The following is a 14,389-nucleotide window of genomic DNA, read 5'->3' on the forward strand; positions in this document are numbered from 1 at the left end:
AGCAGGTTCCAGAACCAGTCCAGCAGCTCACAGGCCCTCATGGGTGAACACACATGGGCCAGAGGCGTGAGAATGGGCCTAAGAGCACTGGGGAGCACCATAGCGCAATCCTTTAAGGCCATGTCAGGCTCTTGTCGGGAAAGACACAAATGCCTCTTGCATCTACACAAATGCAGAGAACAGGACTCAACAAATCCCAAAAAGCCAGTCAGACAGGGTGGAAGATTACTAAGAGCTACCCTTACATGCAGGAGCTTCTATTCCACAACTACAGAGGAAGTGGGAGACAAGGTCTTTGCAATTGATTTATCAGTAAAGTCAAAAACTTAGAATATCAAGCAGGCAAGCCCACAAGTGGAAATTTTTTAAAAAGACAGTGTGGTATCAAGGGAAAAAAGATATAAGAAGTTTGAAATGGGCCGAACACTGGTGGCTCATATCTGTAATCTGAGGATCACACTGCAAAGCCAGCCCAGTCAGGAACAGTCCATGAGACTTATTTCTAGTTAACCACCAAATAGAAAACGGAGTGGTGGCTTGCGGGGGCTCCTAGCTAGTGATGTAGGAGCCCCGCTGCTTGCACCTGTGCTTCAGCATGTGCACACTCAGTGACACAAGCAGTCAGGGGCCAGAGGGCGCCTGGCTCCTCCCACCTGAAGCAAGTGGGGCATGTCTCAGGACACCATTCAGGAACGTCCCAACTTGATGATGTGGTGGCCACTACGCAATCTGTATTTAGCGAGCACATTTTCTAAAATAAAGTTAGATCTGCACCCAGAGTCTGGTCTCCGGAGTCTGTGTTCCGGGGATTATTCCTGGGCTCCGTCGCCACCTTACCTCCTTCTAGACATCCGAGAAGGACACCAACAGTGGCTCAAAAGCTCAGGAACAGCATCTCAAAAAAAAAAAAAAAAAAAAAAGAAGGAGGAGGAGGAGGAGGAGGAAGAGAAGAAGGAGGAAGGGGAGAAGGAAGGAGGAAGTTGAAGCACTCTGCTAAGTAAAAGTCTGCACATGGTGCATCACACACCTCTATAAATAGGGGAATGCGAATCATTTATCATTCTATATTCAACATACAAATCTTCTGATATATTTTGTATGTACTTAATTGGTTATTTGAAATTGGATAGGAAAGGAGGGAAGTCAAGATAAGCGGGGGGAGGGTGGGAGGGAAATGAGGAACATGTCATGAGAAAGGGTATCAATGTTTGTGAAGTTATGCACCTTCTATCTGGTGAATATAATGTAACCCTTCTATTAATCACAATAAAAATTATTTTAAAAAATCTTTAGTTGAACAATTATAGCCATTCCTTGGCAATTACAGGAATTCCTTCTTGAATTTCTCATAGATACATAATCCAGGAATGTTCATCAGGGCCCTTACACCAATGGAAGAGTATTTACACACAAACCATACCCATTCTCCTATACACTTTAATCTGCAGTATACTTAAGATACAATATGCTCAATATGATACAATACAACACAACACAGTGTAAAAGCTATGCAAATCACTATTGTACATCCTGTTTAGGTACTATTACAAAGGATGATATGTTCAGTCAAGACAATTTTTTTTAATCTTTAGGTCTAAGTTGGACAGATGCCTAGATGCAGCACTCAAAGGCATAGAGGACCTGCTGAATAGGGCACACCAGGGAACCAGGGAGGGTACCGGGCATCAAAAAGAAAGGAAGGTACTAGAAGATAAAGAATAAGGTATTGGACTTGCTAGCTATGTCCTTTGCCATACAGAAGCTGCACTTTAGTTGCAGTCCCATTTGTCCAAACTTGCTTTAATTTGTTGTGTTTCTGGGTCTTATTAAGAAAGTTTTGACCTGTGCCAAGGAGACCTAGTGTATCTCCTATTCCTTCCTGTAAAGTTTTCAGGGTATCTGCTATAAACTTGAGGTCTTTGATCCATTTGGAATTAATCCTGGTGCAGGGTGACAAAGAAGGATCCAACATTAGTTTTCTGGAAGTGCTTAACCAGTTCTGCCTTCACATCTTGTTGAAGAGGCTGTCTTTCTTCCATTCTATTTTTTTGGTTCCCTTTTCAAAGATTAGGTGGCCATAGGTCTGTGGGTTGATTTCTGGGTCTTCAATTCTATTCCATCGGTCCTCAGGCCTGTTCTTGTGCCAGTATCAAGCTGTTTTGGTTACTATAGCTCTGTAATAGTCTAAAGTTTGGTATTGATTTTCCTCCTGCACTATTCTTTCTGCTAAGAATTGTTTTTGCTATATGGGGTCTTTTATTACTCCATATGAAATTTTGGATTGTTTCTTCTATTTCCTTAAAGAATGACATCAGGACATTGATGGGTACTGCATTGAATTTGTAGATAGCCCTTGGCAAGATTGCCATTTTCACGATATTAATTCTTCCAATCTAGGAGCATGGGAAGCTTTTCCAGTTCTGCTTTAATTTCCTCTTTCAGGATTTTAAAAGTTTTCATCATAAAGGTCCTTTACATTCTAGAAAGCCATACAACAATAACTATACAACAGACAAAGGTCTCATATCTAAAATATATCTACAGCTAAAAAAATTGAATCTCTCCAAAACAAATCTTCAAAGAAACAACCATCCCATTAAAAGATGGGCCAAAGACTTAGAGAGTCTTCTCTGAAGAAGAAGAAATAAGAATGGCCTATAGACACATGAAGAAATGCTCAACATCTCTAGCCATAAAAGAAATGCAAATCAAAACAACTTTGAGATTCCACCTCACTCCAGTTAGAATGGCCATGATCAAGAAATCTAATAACAACAGGTGCTGATGGAGATGTGGCCAGGAGGGATCACTACTACACTGTTGGTGGCAGTGCAAACTCGTTCAACCACTATGGAAAGCAGTATGACAATTCTTCAAAAGACTAAACATGGAGCTCCCCTATGACCCAGCAATTCCACTTCTTGGCATTTACCCAATCGTCCAGAAACAAGGACATACTAAATCCACTAGCACAACAATGTTCATTGCAGCACTATTTACCATAACAAAGATATAGAATCAACCCAGATGCCCCTCAGTAGATGACTGGATCAAGAGAATGCAGTATTTATATACAATAGAATTCTATGCTGCCATCAGAAAGAATGACATCACCCCATTTGTAAGGAAATGGAAAGACTTGGAAAAAATCATATTAAGTGAAGTAAGCCAGACCCAAAGGAACATAGGCTCAATGATTTCCCTCATTTGTAGTAATTAGTGCAAACCCAGGACTCTCGTAGCAGAGGACTACAATAGCTCAAAACCTAGATACGTAAGGCCATGTAGGATCTTCAGAATGTAGAAACAAGTTTTGTATTATGTGATTGTTGTTCTTAATGTAGCATGTTATTTCTCTTTTGTTGCCCTTTGGTTAATTTTATATTGTTACAGTATCTGACTTTGTTACCTGGTATATTATATATACGTTTATTTGTCTATTTGAAATAGGAAAGGGAAGAGGGGAAAACAAGATGATTGGGAGGGGGCAGGAGGAGGGAAATATGGACAAAAACATGAGAGGGGATGTCAGTGTGAGAGAAGTGATATACCTTCTATCTGGCGAATATAACTGTGACCCCTCTATACATTACAATTTAAAAAAAAAAACAAGGTATTGGGACATCAAGAAAACAACAAATTTATCTATTTAGGGGCTTATTCTCACTAACGCATAATATGCAGAACCCTTGAATTCAACATACATGTCATTCTGAAAAGTTGGCATCCAAGTCTTATAAATACCAACCCCATACATCTCATACAAAGAAAAGGCCATTTAAATCAACTAAAATAACAAAAGAACATGTATTGTAGTTGGAAGCTGTTTCTCTTGAAAATTAAGGGCCAGAAGCAATGATTTAGTGTCCAGTTAAATACTGACATTTCATATGCAAACTGTTACTAGAGATACTTTGTCTTTATAGCCAGCTTTGAAATCATAATATGGTAATAAAATACTACAAACCCTAACAAGTATCTAAGGCCAAGAAATGCATATTTTCAGGATTATTTTAGCATAATAGTTCATACAAATAGCAGTTTGACTGAAAGCCCTATTCTACTATACCAAAAAAAGGGACCGATCACTCATCTACAGTTTATCTTCTGTTTCACTCATTAAGAATTACTACATATATCTACCTCAACTTGTCAATTATCTGTTGTGCCTTGAAATTTAAAAGCTGTATTTGGATTGCACATGTCAATTACATATTCATAAAGAAAAAATATTCTGCTTGCAACTTATGCTGATATTAAAGTGACCTATGCAAGCTTCCTCTTTTCCATCAGCACACTTATCAATAAGATGCTATAACCCCTAACAGCATTCCACAACTGAACCTTAGGAAATGATGGCTCGAATATAGATACCAGGGGAAAGATGCCTTCCTCTGGGATCCTACTCCATCTCTCCTCCTCTTCTTCTTCTCCTTCTTCTTCTTCTCCTTCTTCTTCTTCCTTCTTCTTCTTTCTTCTTCCTTCTTCTTTTTCTTCTTTTCTTGGTAATCATACAGTTTGAACTCAGGGCCTGGGCACTGTCCCTGAGCTTTTTCACTCAGGGCTAGTGCTCTACCACACTGAGCCACAGCACCACTTCCAATTTTCTGGGGGTTAAATGGAGCATCTGACAGCCTTTCCTGCCTAGGTTGGCTTTGAACTGCAATTCTCCTATCTCAGCCTCTGAGTAGCTAGGATTACAGTCATGAGCTACAGGTTCCCAGTGAGATTCCCCACTTTTATTTGCAAAAGACTTCACCACTCAAATCATACCACCAGGTCACAGAAGTGTTGGTTGTTAGTTAGACCAGAAGGTGAGATTGCAGAACTGCAGTTCTTACTGTAGGAAAGAATTCAAAGCATTTTCAAGTCACTGCAAAGACCCTCTTGAGAATCAAATTCTAGCATGGGCTTCCACACCACACAGATGCGGGTGCAGCTGGCTTACCTTATGGCCCACCTCACCAGATTGATCACTGAACTGGCCCAGAAAGAATTTCTTCTCTTCTGTCTTGAGGACTCACTGTATTTTATGAGTAACATTGGCTGCTACTTTTTGACAGCCTACTGCATGACAAGCGCTGTAGTTAGAAACATTCCACAGATTATCACAATCACCACATTCAAGTAATGCTATACGTGAGTTTACTGCATGGATGAACAAAGCTCTGTTATAAACTGACCATACTACACTACAATATTTTTCCTTTCATTTTTTTTCACTTTATGTGTGGTCATATTAGGGTTTGAATTCAGGGCCTCATGCTTACTTAGGCAGGCACTCTATCATTCAAAGCATACCTCTAGCCCTTTCTGCTTTGCTTGCATGCTTGCCTTTCTTTCTTTCTCTCTTTCTCTCTCTCTCTCTCTCTCTTTCTTTCTTTCTTTCATGCCAGGCCTGGGGCTTGAACTCAGGGCCTGACTTGGGCTTCCCTAAAGGCTAGTGCTCTATCATTTGAGCCACAGCACCGCTTTCAGCTTTTCTATATATGTGGTACCAAGGAATCAAACCTGGGTTTTCTTGCATGCTAGGCAAGCACTCTACCACTAGGCCACACTCCCAGCCAAAAACCAGGTGTTTTTTGTTCTTGCTTTTGTTTTGTTTTGCCAGTCCTGTGGCTTGAACTCAGGACCTGAGCATTATCCTTGGGCTTTCTTAAGGCTAGAGCTCTACCACTTGAGCCACGGCACCACTTCTGGTTTTTTTCTATGTATATGGTACAGAGGAGTCGAACCTGGGTCTTTGTGCATGCTAGGCAAGCACTCTACCACTAGGCCAAATTCCTGACCTCTGCTTTACTTTCTTTACTTTCTGTCTCACTTTTCTAGCCAGGGCTGGAGTAGACTGTGATATTCCTGGTATTAGATCTTTTCTTTATGCTAAATCCTGAACTCTAACCACAAACCTCCTAAGTAGCTAGCATTGAGCACCAAGTCTGAACAGCATCTTAAACCTAGCTTCTCCTCTATAACAGTAGCACCTTTAATATAAGGAATGATGATGCTCCCAAGTTTATAGCCCTCAAATCTAGAGTCAGTCTCTGACGCAGAGTAAGTGCTCAAGAATGCCAGCAAAATATATACATGCAGTTTCTGCCAATGAAGGCAGCAACTACACATACACACCTTTGTGAATAGCCAAGAATTACACAGTAACAAAGCAGTGGGAGGAAGCTTTGATTCCTGAGCATAAACACATCACGACAGCAGGAAAAGAAGCCCCAAGACATGAGCCCACTGAACACTCAGGAAAAGCATTAACTAGTCAGTAAAAAGTCAAATAGAAGGACCTTCGCCGCCACCGGGAAGACACCGTTGAAGACACCATGGGAACTTCAATGGATGATGAAGTGATACGAAAACGTCTCCTAATTGATGCAGACAGTGCAGGTGATGATCAGAGAATTAATTAATCTGCTAGTGAAAAGTTTTGTTAAATGGTACAACTCTGGCTCCCATGAAGAAGGATATGGCTAATACCAATATATGCAGAGCACCTGCTCTCAATGTGAATTTTCAATGGGCAAAACTTTGCTACTGGGCCGGGAGTTTGGCCTAGTGGTAGAGTGCTTGCCTAGCATGCACGAAAACCCGGGTTCAATTCCTTGGTACCACATATATAGAAAAAGCCGGAAGTGGTGCTGAGGCTCAAGTGATAGCGCTCTAGCCTTGAGAAAGCCCAAGGACAGTGCTCAGGCCCTGAGCTCAAACCCAGAACTGGCAAAAAAAAAAAAAAAAAAAAAACTTTGCTAGTGTATGATATAAATCGCAGAGAGATGGAAAATTATGAAAAGATTTACAAAGAAATAGAAGGTAACGGGGACCAAGACATGAGAAAGGGTATCAATGTTTGTGAAGTAATGCTCCTTCTATCTGGTGAATAAAATTAATTACAATAAAATTAATTACAATGAAAAATATACAAAAAAATTTAAAATTTTAAAAAAAGAAATAGAAGGTAACAATGCTGAAGCACATAAAAAAATTGCTGAGTATAAAAAGGAGATTCTTCAGGCAAAAAGAATATGGAAGAATCACAAAGAATATGATGCTGTGGCAAAAGTGATCCAGCGTCATCCAGAGAGACATCAGACATTAAAGGAACTAGAGGCTCTTTCACATATTAAATAAAGTGTGGAAGATAAGCTGGAATTGAGATGCATACAGTTTCATGTTCTTCATAGTACTATCCCTGAACTTCAGCAAACATTGGAAAGTGATGAGAAGCAGTTGGAGGGAGAAGGTGAAGAAGCTTTCATGGATATAGAACCTAAGTCATAGACAGGCTAGGGACTCATTCCCAAGGGTATTAAAATAGCTACAGGGCTGTGGTATGTTTAGAATTCGTTATATTCTTGAAATATTTAGTTTTGGCAGTGAAATATTTTAGTTTTAAATATTTACATTTCATTCATATTCACACAAAAATGATTTCAGTATATATTTGGTTCTATTGAAATGAGGGATTTTCTGTTACTGTACTGTAGTTTGAACTTAGGGCCTTGTGTTTGCTGAGCAGGTACTTTACCATGTGAGTTTCAACTCCAGCCTGTATTTTTAATCTTTTCCCACCCTCTTCTTTTTGTTGCTACCAGAAATTGAACTCAGGACTCAGGGCTATCTGGTCTTGCTCTGTTTTCTTGCTCAAGAGTGAGCCATGACTACGGTCCAGAATTTTTTACTGTTTAGCTGAAGATGGGAGTTTTTCAGATTTTTTTATTCAGGATTCTTTTGAACTGTGATCCTCAGATCTCAGCTTCCTGAGTAGGGCAGTTTGTAGTCCTGAGCCACCAGTACCCACCTCAATGTTTAGTATTAAAAGTAGGGGGCCAGGAGTTTGGCCTAGTGGTAGAGTGCTTGCCTAGCATGCACAAAGACCCGGGTTCGATCCCTTGGTACCCCACATACATAGCAAAAAGCCGGAAGTGGTGCTGAGGCTCAAGTGGTAGAGTGCTAGCCTTGAGAAAGTCCAAGGATAGTGCTCAGGCCTTGAGCTCAAGCCTAGGACTGGCAAAAAAAAAAAAAGTAGGAAATAACATTTAAAACTTTAAATGCATTTAAAGTTGCATGATTTTGTTCCTTAGAACTCTAGGTAGTTTTTGGTAACACTGATAGTTTTATAAAGAAAGTTAGACTGTAAGAAGGTGGCATTTCTGGTATGTACATGAGGTAGTAAAGTCCATGAACTTTGGGGGACTCAGAACCTATAAACTATATGCATACTTGTATATTCCTTGTGGGAAAGGGTTCCATGATGTTGGGGATTGCTAATTTAAGAGATAAATCTTAAGTATTTTATACTTGAGTATTAAATGCTAGTATTAAATTTTAGTATTTTTTAAAATTTTATTTTATTTTAATGAAGAGAGGGGTTACAGTTATATTCGCCCAATAGAGGGTGCATTACTTCTCACACACTGATACCCCTTCTCATGTTTTTGTCCCCATTTCCCTCCCCTTACCCCCTCCTAAATTTTAGTATTTTAATACTTGCTTTAGCATGTGATACTGGAGAAATGTGGTTAAGTGTTTTGTTATGTTTTTTCCCTATGGTTCCTTAAAATCCATTTTTAGTAGAAAAGTAATGGAATAAAGAGTTGTTTGCAATTTTTTTTTAAATTCAAATAGAAGCTGGGCATGGTGACTCACGCCTGTAATCCTAGCTTTTCAGGAGGCTGAGATCTGAGGATCGCGATTCAAAGCCAGCCCAAGCACTAAATTCTTATCTCCAATTAACCACCTGAAAACAGGAAGTGGCACTGTAGCTCAAGGGTAGGACAGTAGCCTTGAGCTGAAGAGCTCAGGGACAGTGTCCAGGTCCAGAGTTCAAGCCCCATGACCAACACACACACACACACACACACACACACACACACACACACACACACACACGTCAAACAGAAGAGACTCCCATATCAGAGGACAGAAACATACTACACTACTAGTCTTTACTGGAACCTGAAATTTATTAAGGAAAGACGATGGACAGAGGAGGTAGATTTTAAATTTTATTCTATTTTTGTAGTATATCTCAAAATCAATTGATCTGAAAAACATTTTTATGTGGACTAAGTATGTACAGCTTTGTAGACCCATATATAGCGGCTAAATACATACAGCAAGAAAGTAACAGATCATAAAGACAAATATAAGATAGGGATCTAAACCTTCTATGTTCCTCAAAAGGCTACATATATTTTTATATTCCTCTTACCTACCTTTAGTTTGCAGCATCTCTTTTCCTGGCATTTCAGACAGATGAAGATAAATGAAGTGCAGTTGCTAACCTCTGTTTGGATATGAAAGCTCCTTTGTATCAATATTACTGTTATGTAAGCACTTTTAATATTGCTTCTAGCAGATGAGACTTCTGTTCCAACATATGCTACGGGTAAAATGGTAAAATGCATTCATGGCTAAAATAACTAAATAGTCGACATATCCTATCTAGAAAATAAAATCAGGAGTTTGGCTTAGTGATAGAATGCACAAAGACCAGGGTTTGATTCCTCAGTACCACATATATAGTAAAAAAAAAAAAAAAGCCGGAAGTGGTGCTTTGGCTCAAGTGGTAAAGTGCTAGCCTTGAGAAAGCCCAAGGACATTGCTCAGCCCTGCACTCAAGCCCAGGATTGGTAAACAAAGGAAAAAAATATAGAATAAATCAGTCTGGTTTACTGTGGCTCTTAAATGTTGAAAGTAAACTGACCATCTGGTTTCTATCCCCTAAGGAATGAACAATCCCAGATCTCAAACCTTCCACCATCCTCCTCCTCTAAACCTAGCCTTTGAATTCATTCCCAGGAATGTCTACAATTAACCTCTCCTCCTGAACACAAAGATCAAAACATGTGGCTCTTCTGCTGCATCACGGATTCCTAAAAACACTAAATGTACACAGAGCTGTTTTGCCCCACAGAAAATATGGCCAAACTTGTGGGCTCTGAAGGTAAGACTGCACTTTATAAGGGTAATCTTGGGTCAGTCACCACCTTTTTAAAATAAAAATTAAAAAAAATAATTTTATCCTAAGATGTAACAAGATACTTAGACTGCAAAACTGAGCAATCACATTCCTAGAACCGAAGTGTTCAGAAAGTACCAGCAGAACCAAGCCTGATGCTGCAGCAATCTGCCTCCCTCCCCACACTCTCTCCTGGGCTCTCACCTATCTCAAAAGAGATAGGACCACAGAGTCTCTACTCCAGCGGACATGGGCGTGGAAGCTGTTAAATGTGCAGACCCTGCCTTCTCCTGCCTTACTCCTCCCTGCCTGCCAACCATCGTGAGGAAGCATCCTTGCTACCCTGTAAGTGACTCTATTGTTCATATCCAACTTCACACAGGCTGTCATGGCAAGCTGGTCTCAAGCTGACCAAGAAGTTCCTAATTTCAAATATTCTGCCCCACTGGCCCCTTAATGACACTTGCTTCTATGAGACTAGACAAAAAGATAATTTCCACACTTACAACATCAAAAGCTTAGGCTAGGAGGAGTGCTCTGGACTTACAGTAGTCACGGAAATCTCCCAGCAATCCTTCCTGCTTCATCTTCACAACTGACATCTTCCACACACAAGCCAGGCACAAACAAAAACCACAGCACATTTGGGGTTTCAGGCACCACAACACCTTCCTAAAGGTCCAATCACTGATTAGGAAATAGCAAGAGGAAATGTATATATATACTAGGGTAATGTAGGTGCTTAATTTGGTAGCTGGAGTAGAAAATCAATCAACAGAAAATTATCCATTGTAAATAATTTGTGAATCCTTCCACATCAATTCTTGGTGGAGAGTCCCACTCCTTGTCACCATCAGCCTCCCCTGGGGCAGGGCCGTCACCGCAGGGAAGCCACTGAGGACATGCAGTGATGTGCAGCCAGTGCTGCAGTGACTTCAGCACGCACAGAACAAAGAAAGCACGGAGCTCACAAGTCCTTCTGCACTCCTGGGACCAGCAGTAGCGTCATGTCTCCATGTGGCCGCCTGGCACCAAGGTGGAGTCTCCCAAGATCACAAACATGGGCTAACTGTCATTCTGTGAGGTTCATAATCTCCCCCTACCCGCCTTCCTTGCCAAAAACTGGCTAATAAAGACTAAGAGTAAGCTTTGTTTTCTAGCATCTGCTAACACTTGTGTTTAATTTGACATAAATCACCACCTTGCTCCTACCAACATCTCTTAAAAGCAAATATTTTCCATTGTCAAAGGGAAGTCCAAATGCACTTAAAATTTACCAGACCAAATTATTTATCCACGCTTTCACTTAATACAAAAGTCTGCAGATAACACAACTCTAACATATGTACTATATTTGATTCTCAGAATTATTAGTCTTGTTTTAAGCCATGAATATCTAATGAAAAATAATCCTTTTAGAAAACTGTATGCAGTAAGAAGTTGCTGACATAAATATGAAGACAGACATTATTTTCATCTCTATAGATTCGTCTAGGGCAGGGCCTGGCACACATTACACATTCCATGTTTGCTGAGTACAGTCCGCCTCTCCAATGTTTGGTAGTCAGACATGTGAATTTCAAATTCAAATAAGGAAAATTTTCCACTAATTTATATTATAGAAGTGTAGTTGAAAATCAGTGAAAACCATCTGACCCCCAAATATAAGAAAGTCACATTTTGGATGGGCACCAGAGGCTCATGCTTATACTCCTAGCCACACAAAAGGTAAAGATTGGGAGGACTACAGTTCCACGACAGTCCAGGCCAAAAGAAAAACAAAATTTCCAAGATGTCACCTCAACAGAAAAAGCTAGTTATGGTGGGGCATGCCTGTCATCTCAGTATTACGGGCAAAAAGTCAAACCCAATCTCAAAAGTAACCACAGCAAAAGGGCTAGAAGCAGGGCTCGAGTAGTAGAGCACCTGCAAAGCAAGTTCAAAGTACTGAGTTCAGTCTCCAATATTGGAGAGATTTTAAACCAACCATCATTTTAGCATGAGCATTAACTAATATAAAAATACTATTTGAAACAGGGGGCGGTTAAGAGGAGGCAGGTAAATGAAGAGCAGAAGGGCAGAGAATAAAGTCAAAAATTCAATGACTTCTACAAAATTCAAGAAAACGAGAAAGGATGTGGATTGGAAACATGATAATTCATAAACTACTTGGTTGAATGGCAACTTTTTGTACCATTACTTAAAGACAATAAAAATATTTAAAAATTAAAGAAAATACTAATGACAGGCATCAAAAATTTGATCTCTAACGGGACAGATTCATTTTGAACTTGGACAATATTTTATCACATAATAATAGGTCAGAGGAATTGAAGATTTTACTTAATAGTCTTGATATGTATTAAGACTATGTAGTAGAAGTTCACAAATATAATTATTATTTAATAATATAGATTTTCTAAAAATGTATTTGGCTTTCCATCTATTAATTCACACTCCAAGAGAGCTGTCCAGACTGGGTTTAAATGCCAGCTCCCTCACCCGCTGGGTACCCAACATAAACTCCCTTTGCCTTAGTTATCACATCTCAAGCACCAAAGTATGGGAATGCCATTCTTAAAGTACCTTCACTAGCCCTGCCGCCTAGCATGTCCTATGCCTGATCTGCTTCCATTTGACAAGAGACACCTATGTGCATAGGTGAAATTTAGGAAAAAAACTCAATTTCCATTTTGGCAATAAAAATTGGATACATTCTGCCAATAGCAAGATTAAATTGTTGTCAAAAGTCTAAATCCTGTCAGAGGAAAATGTGTTCTCTAAACCCCATGCTCCCGGGACTGGAACGAGGCTGCAGAGGTCTCCAGAGCTGGGAGGCCCCGCCTGGCCCTGCGTTTCCAGCTTGCCAGTGCTACTCTTCCCCCAAGCTCAAATGGGTCTGGATGAGGCACTAGGGCGCTGGTTATCTTTCAAAGTGCCATTAGGTGCCTCCAGTGTGTAGCTTGTCACTACTGTGATTCAAAGCACCTCACATAAAACAGAAGGCCAAACACAGCAATGGCCTCACGCCCTAAAACTGCATGCAGAAAACCAAGCTGAAGCTTCGTAGGACCCAAGACAGCAATGAGCAGACATGGACAGGGTGGGGTAAGTGGAAGGCACAGATACCAGTGTACAAGATGTCAAGAATACGGGCACGGCTTAGCCAGACTGGAAAGGTGTCAGCTGTGATCCCTTGTCCTGGAGAGCACAAAAGTGTGAGCACCTAGGCAAAGGAAGTCAAGCCACAGCACAAGCTGGAAACCAAAAGAAACAAAAGTATTCCTGGAGTCACATCTGTGCAACTCACATACAAGTTCCTCCCCCCCCTACACACACACACTGGGCTACAGGCAAGGGAAGGAGACAAGTCATCAGTACTAAAGTAACCCCGGCCACTAGCAGAGTACAAGTGAGGGACATGCATGACCTTTCAGCACGTACCAGGCTTGCCAAGGATTGTTAATCGTCTAAGAGAACGTGCCTGTGCTTCCTTCTTTATTGACTGTGTGTCTCACCATGGCAGCGATGTCACACGGCTATGCACTGACTTGTAGACTTCTGCCCAACTTTGTCTCCAACTCAGCAATCTTTCCTAACATTATTTTCTTCGATGTCCATAAACCCTAAGCTGAACTCTGAGTTTATAGATATCCTATATAGATGAACCAGCATTGACCTTTCCTGGTTCACCTTTTACTATGTTCTTCAATCACAGATACTGTGTGGTCTGAGGTTTCTGTGAGGCTCTGTTCTTTGTAGATTTGGCAGCGAACATAAAGCGGCCTTGCTGACCTCAACTGCACTTTCTAAAGATGCCTGCAGTGCTGAGCACGGCTCATGGCACACAGTAAATGCTTTGGAACACCACAGTTCACACGTGTGTGTGAGCCTCGGCAAAGCCATGCCTGGTCCCGAACAGTGGCCATGGCAAGGGGAAGCAGTTATTTACCAGGAAGTTGTCTCCGTGAGTTCAGGAATCACTGTGCTCATTCCTAAAGTGTCCAGGCACATATGTGCAGGCCAACGGGTCAGGGAGGGGCCGGGCCTTCGTAAAGCCTGGTAGACTGATCTTCCTGAAGCCACTTCCTTGGTGTCCAAAAGTATATTCCTTAATACTTCAAAACAAATGTGTGGATGAGATAAAATTATGACTATAAAAGAAGCAATACAGCAAAGGAACTATAATAGCATTGTAGACAGAGAAAAACTAGCCCCAAGGAAGGGCCTGAAAATTCTCTATCAAATGCAAAAAAAAAAATTCTACAATTTCTATTTGTTACTAATAGTCTTTTTCACCTATTCAAATTTGTGAATGAGGGGTATATAACTCAGTGGTAAAGTAATTATCCTACATGTGTGAGGCCACAAATACCATCCCTAACAGTTAAAAAAATACTTTTAAACATAGCTACATAAATTCTT

The 14,389-nt window shown here is 40.5% G+C and overlaps 1 protein-coding gene and 1 pseudogene across 1 annotated transcript in view; one reads left to right on the top strand and one right to left on the bottom strand.

Moving 5' to 3' along the window:
• Positions 1–14,389, bottom strand: part of Smyd3 (SET and MYND domain containing 3) — a 323,227-nt gene that overhangs the window by 264,846 nt on the left and 43,992 nt on the right. The gene's annotated exons all lie outside the window — the stretch shown is intronic.
• LOC150058624 (THO complex subunit 7 homolog) lies at positions 6,327–7,281 on the top strand (annotated as a pseudogene).

Source organism: Megascapheus bottae, chromosome 10 (genome assembly GCF_031878675.1).
Source record: "Megascapheus bottae isolate mThoBot1 chromosome 10, mThoBot2.hap1, whole genome shotgun sequence".
Taxonomy (NCBI): Eukaryota; Metazoa; Chordata; class Mammalia; order Rodentia; family Geomyidae; genus Megascapheus; species Megascapheus bottae.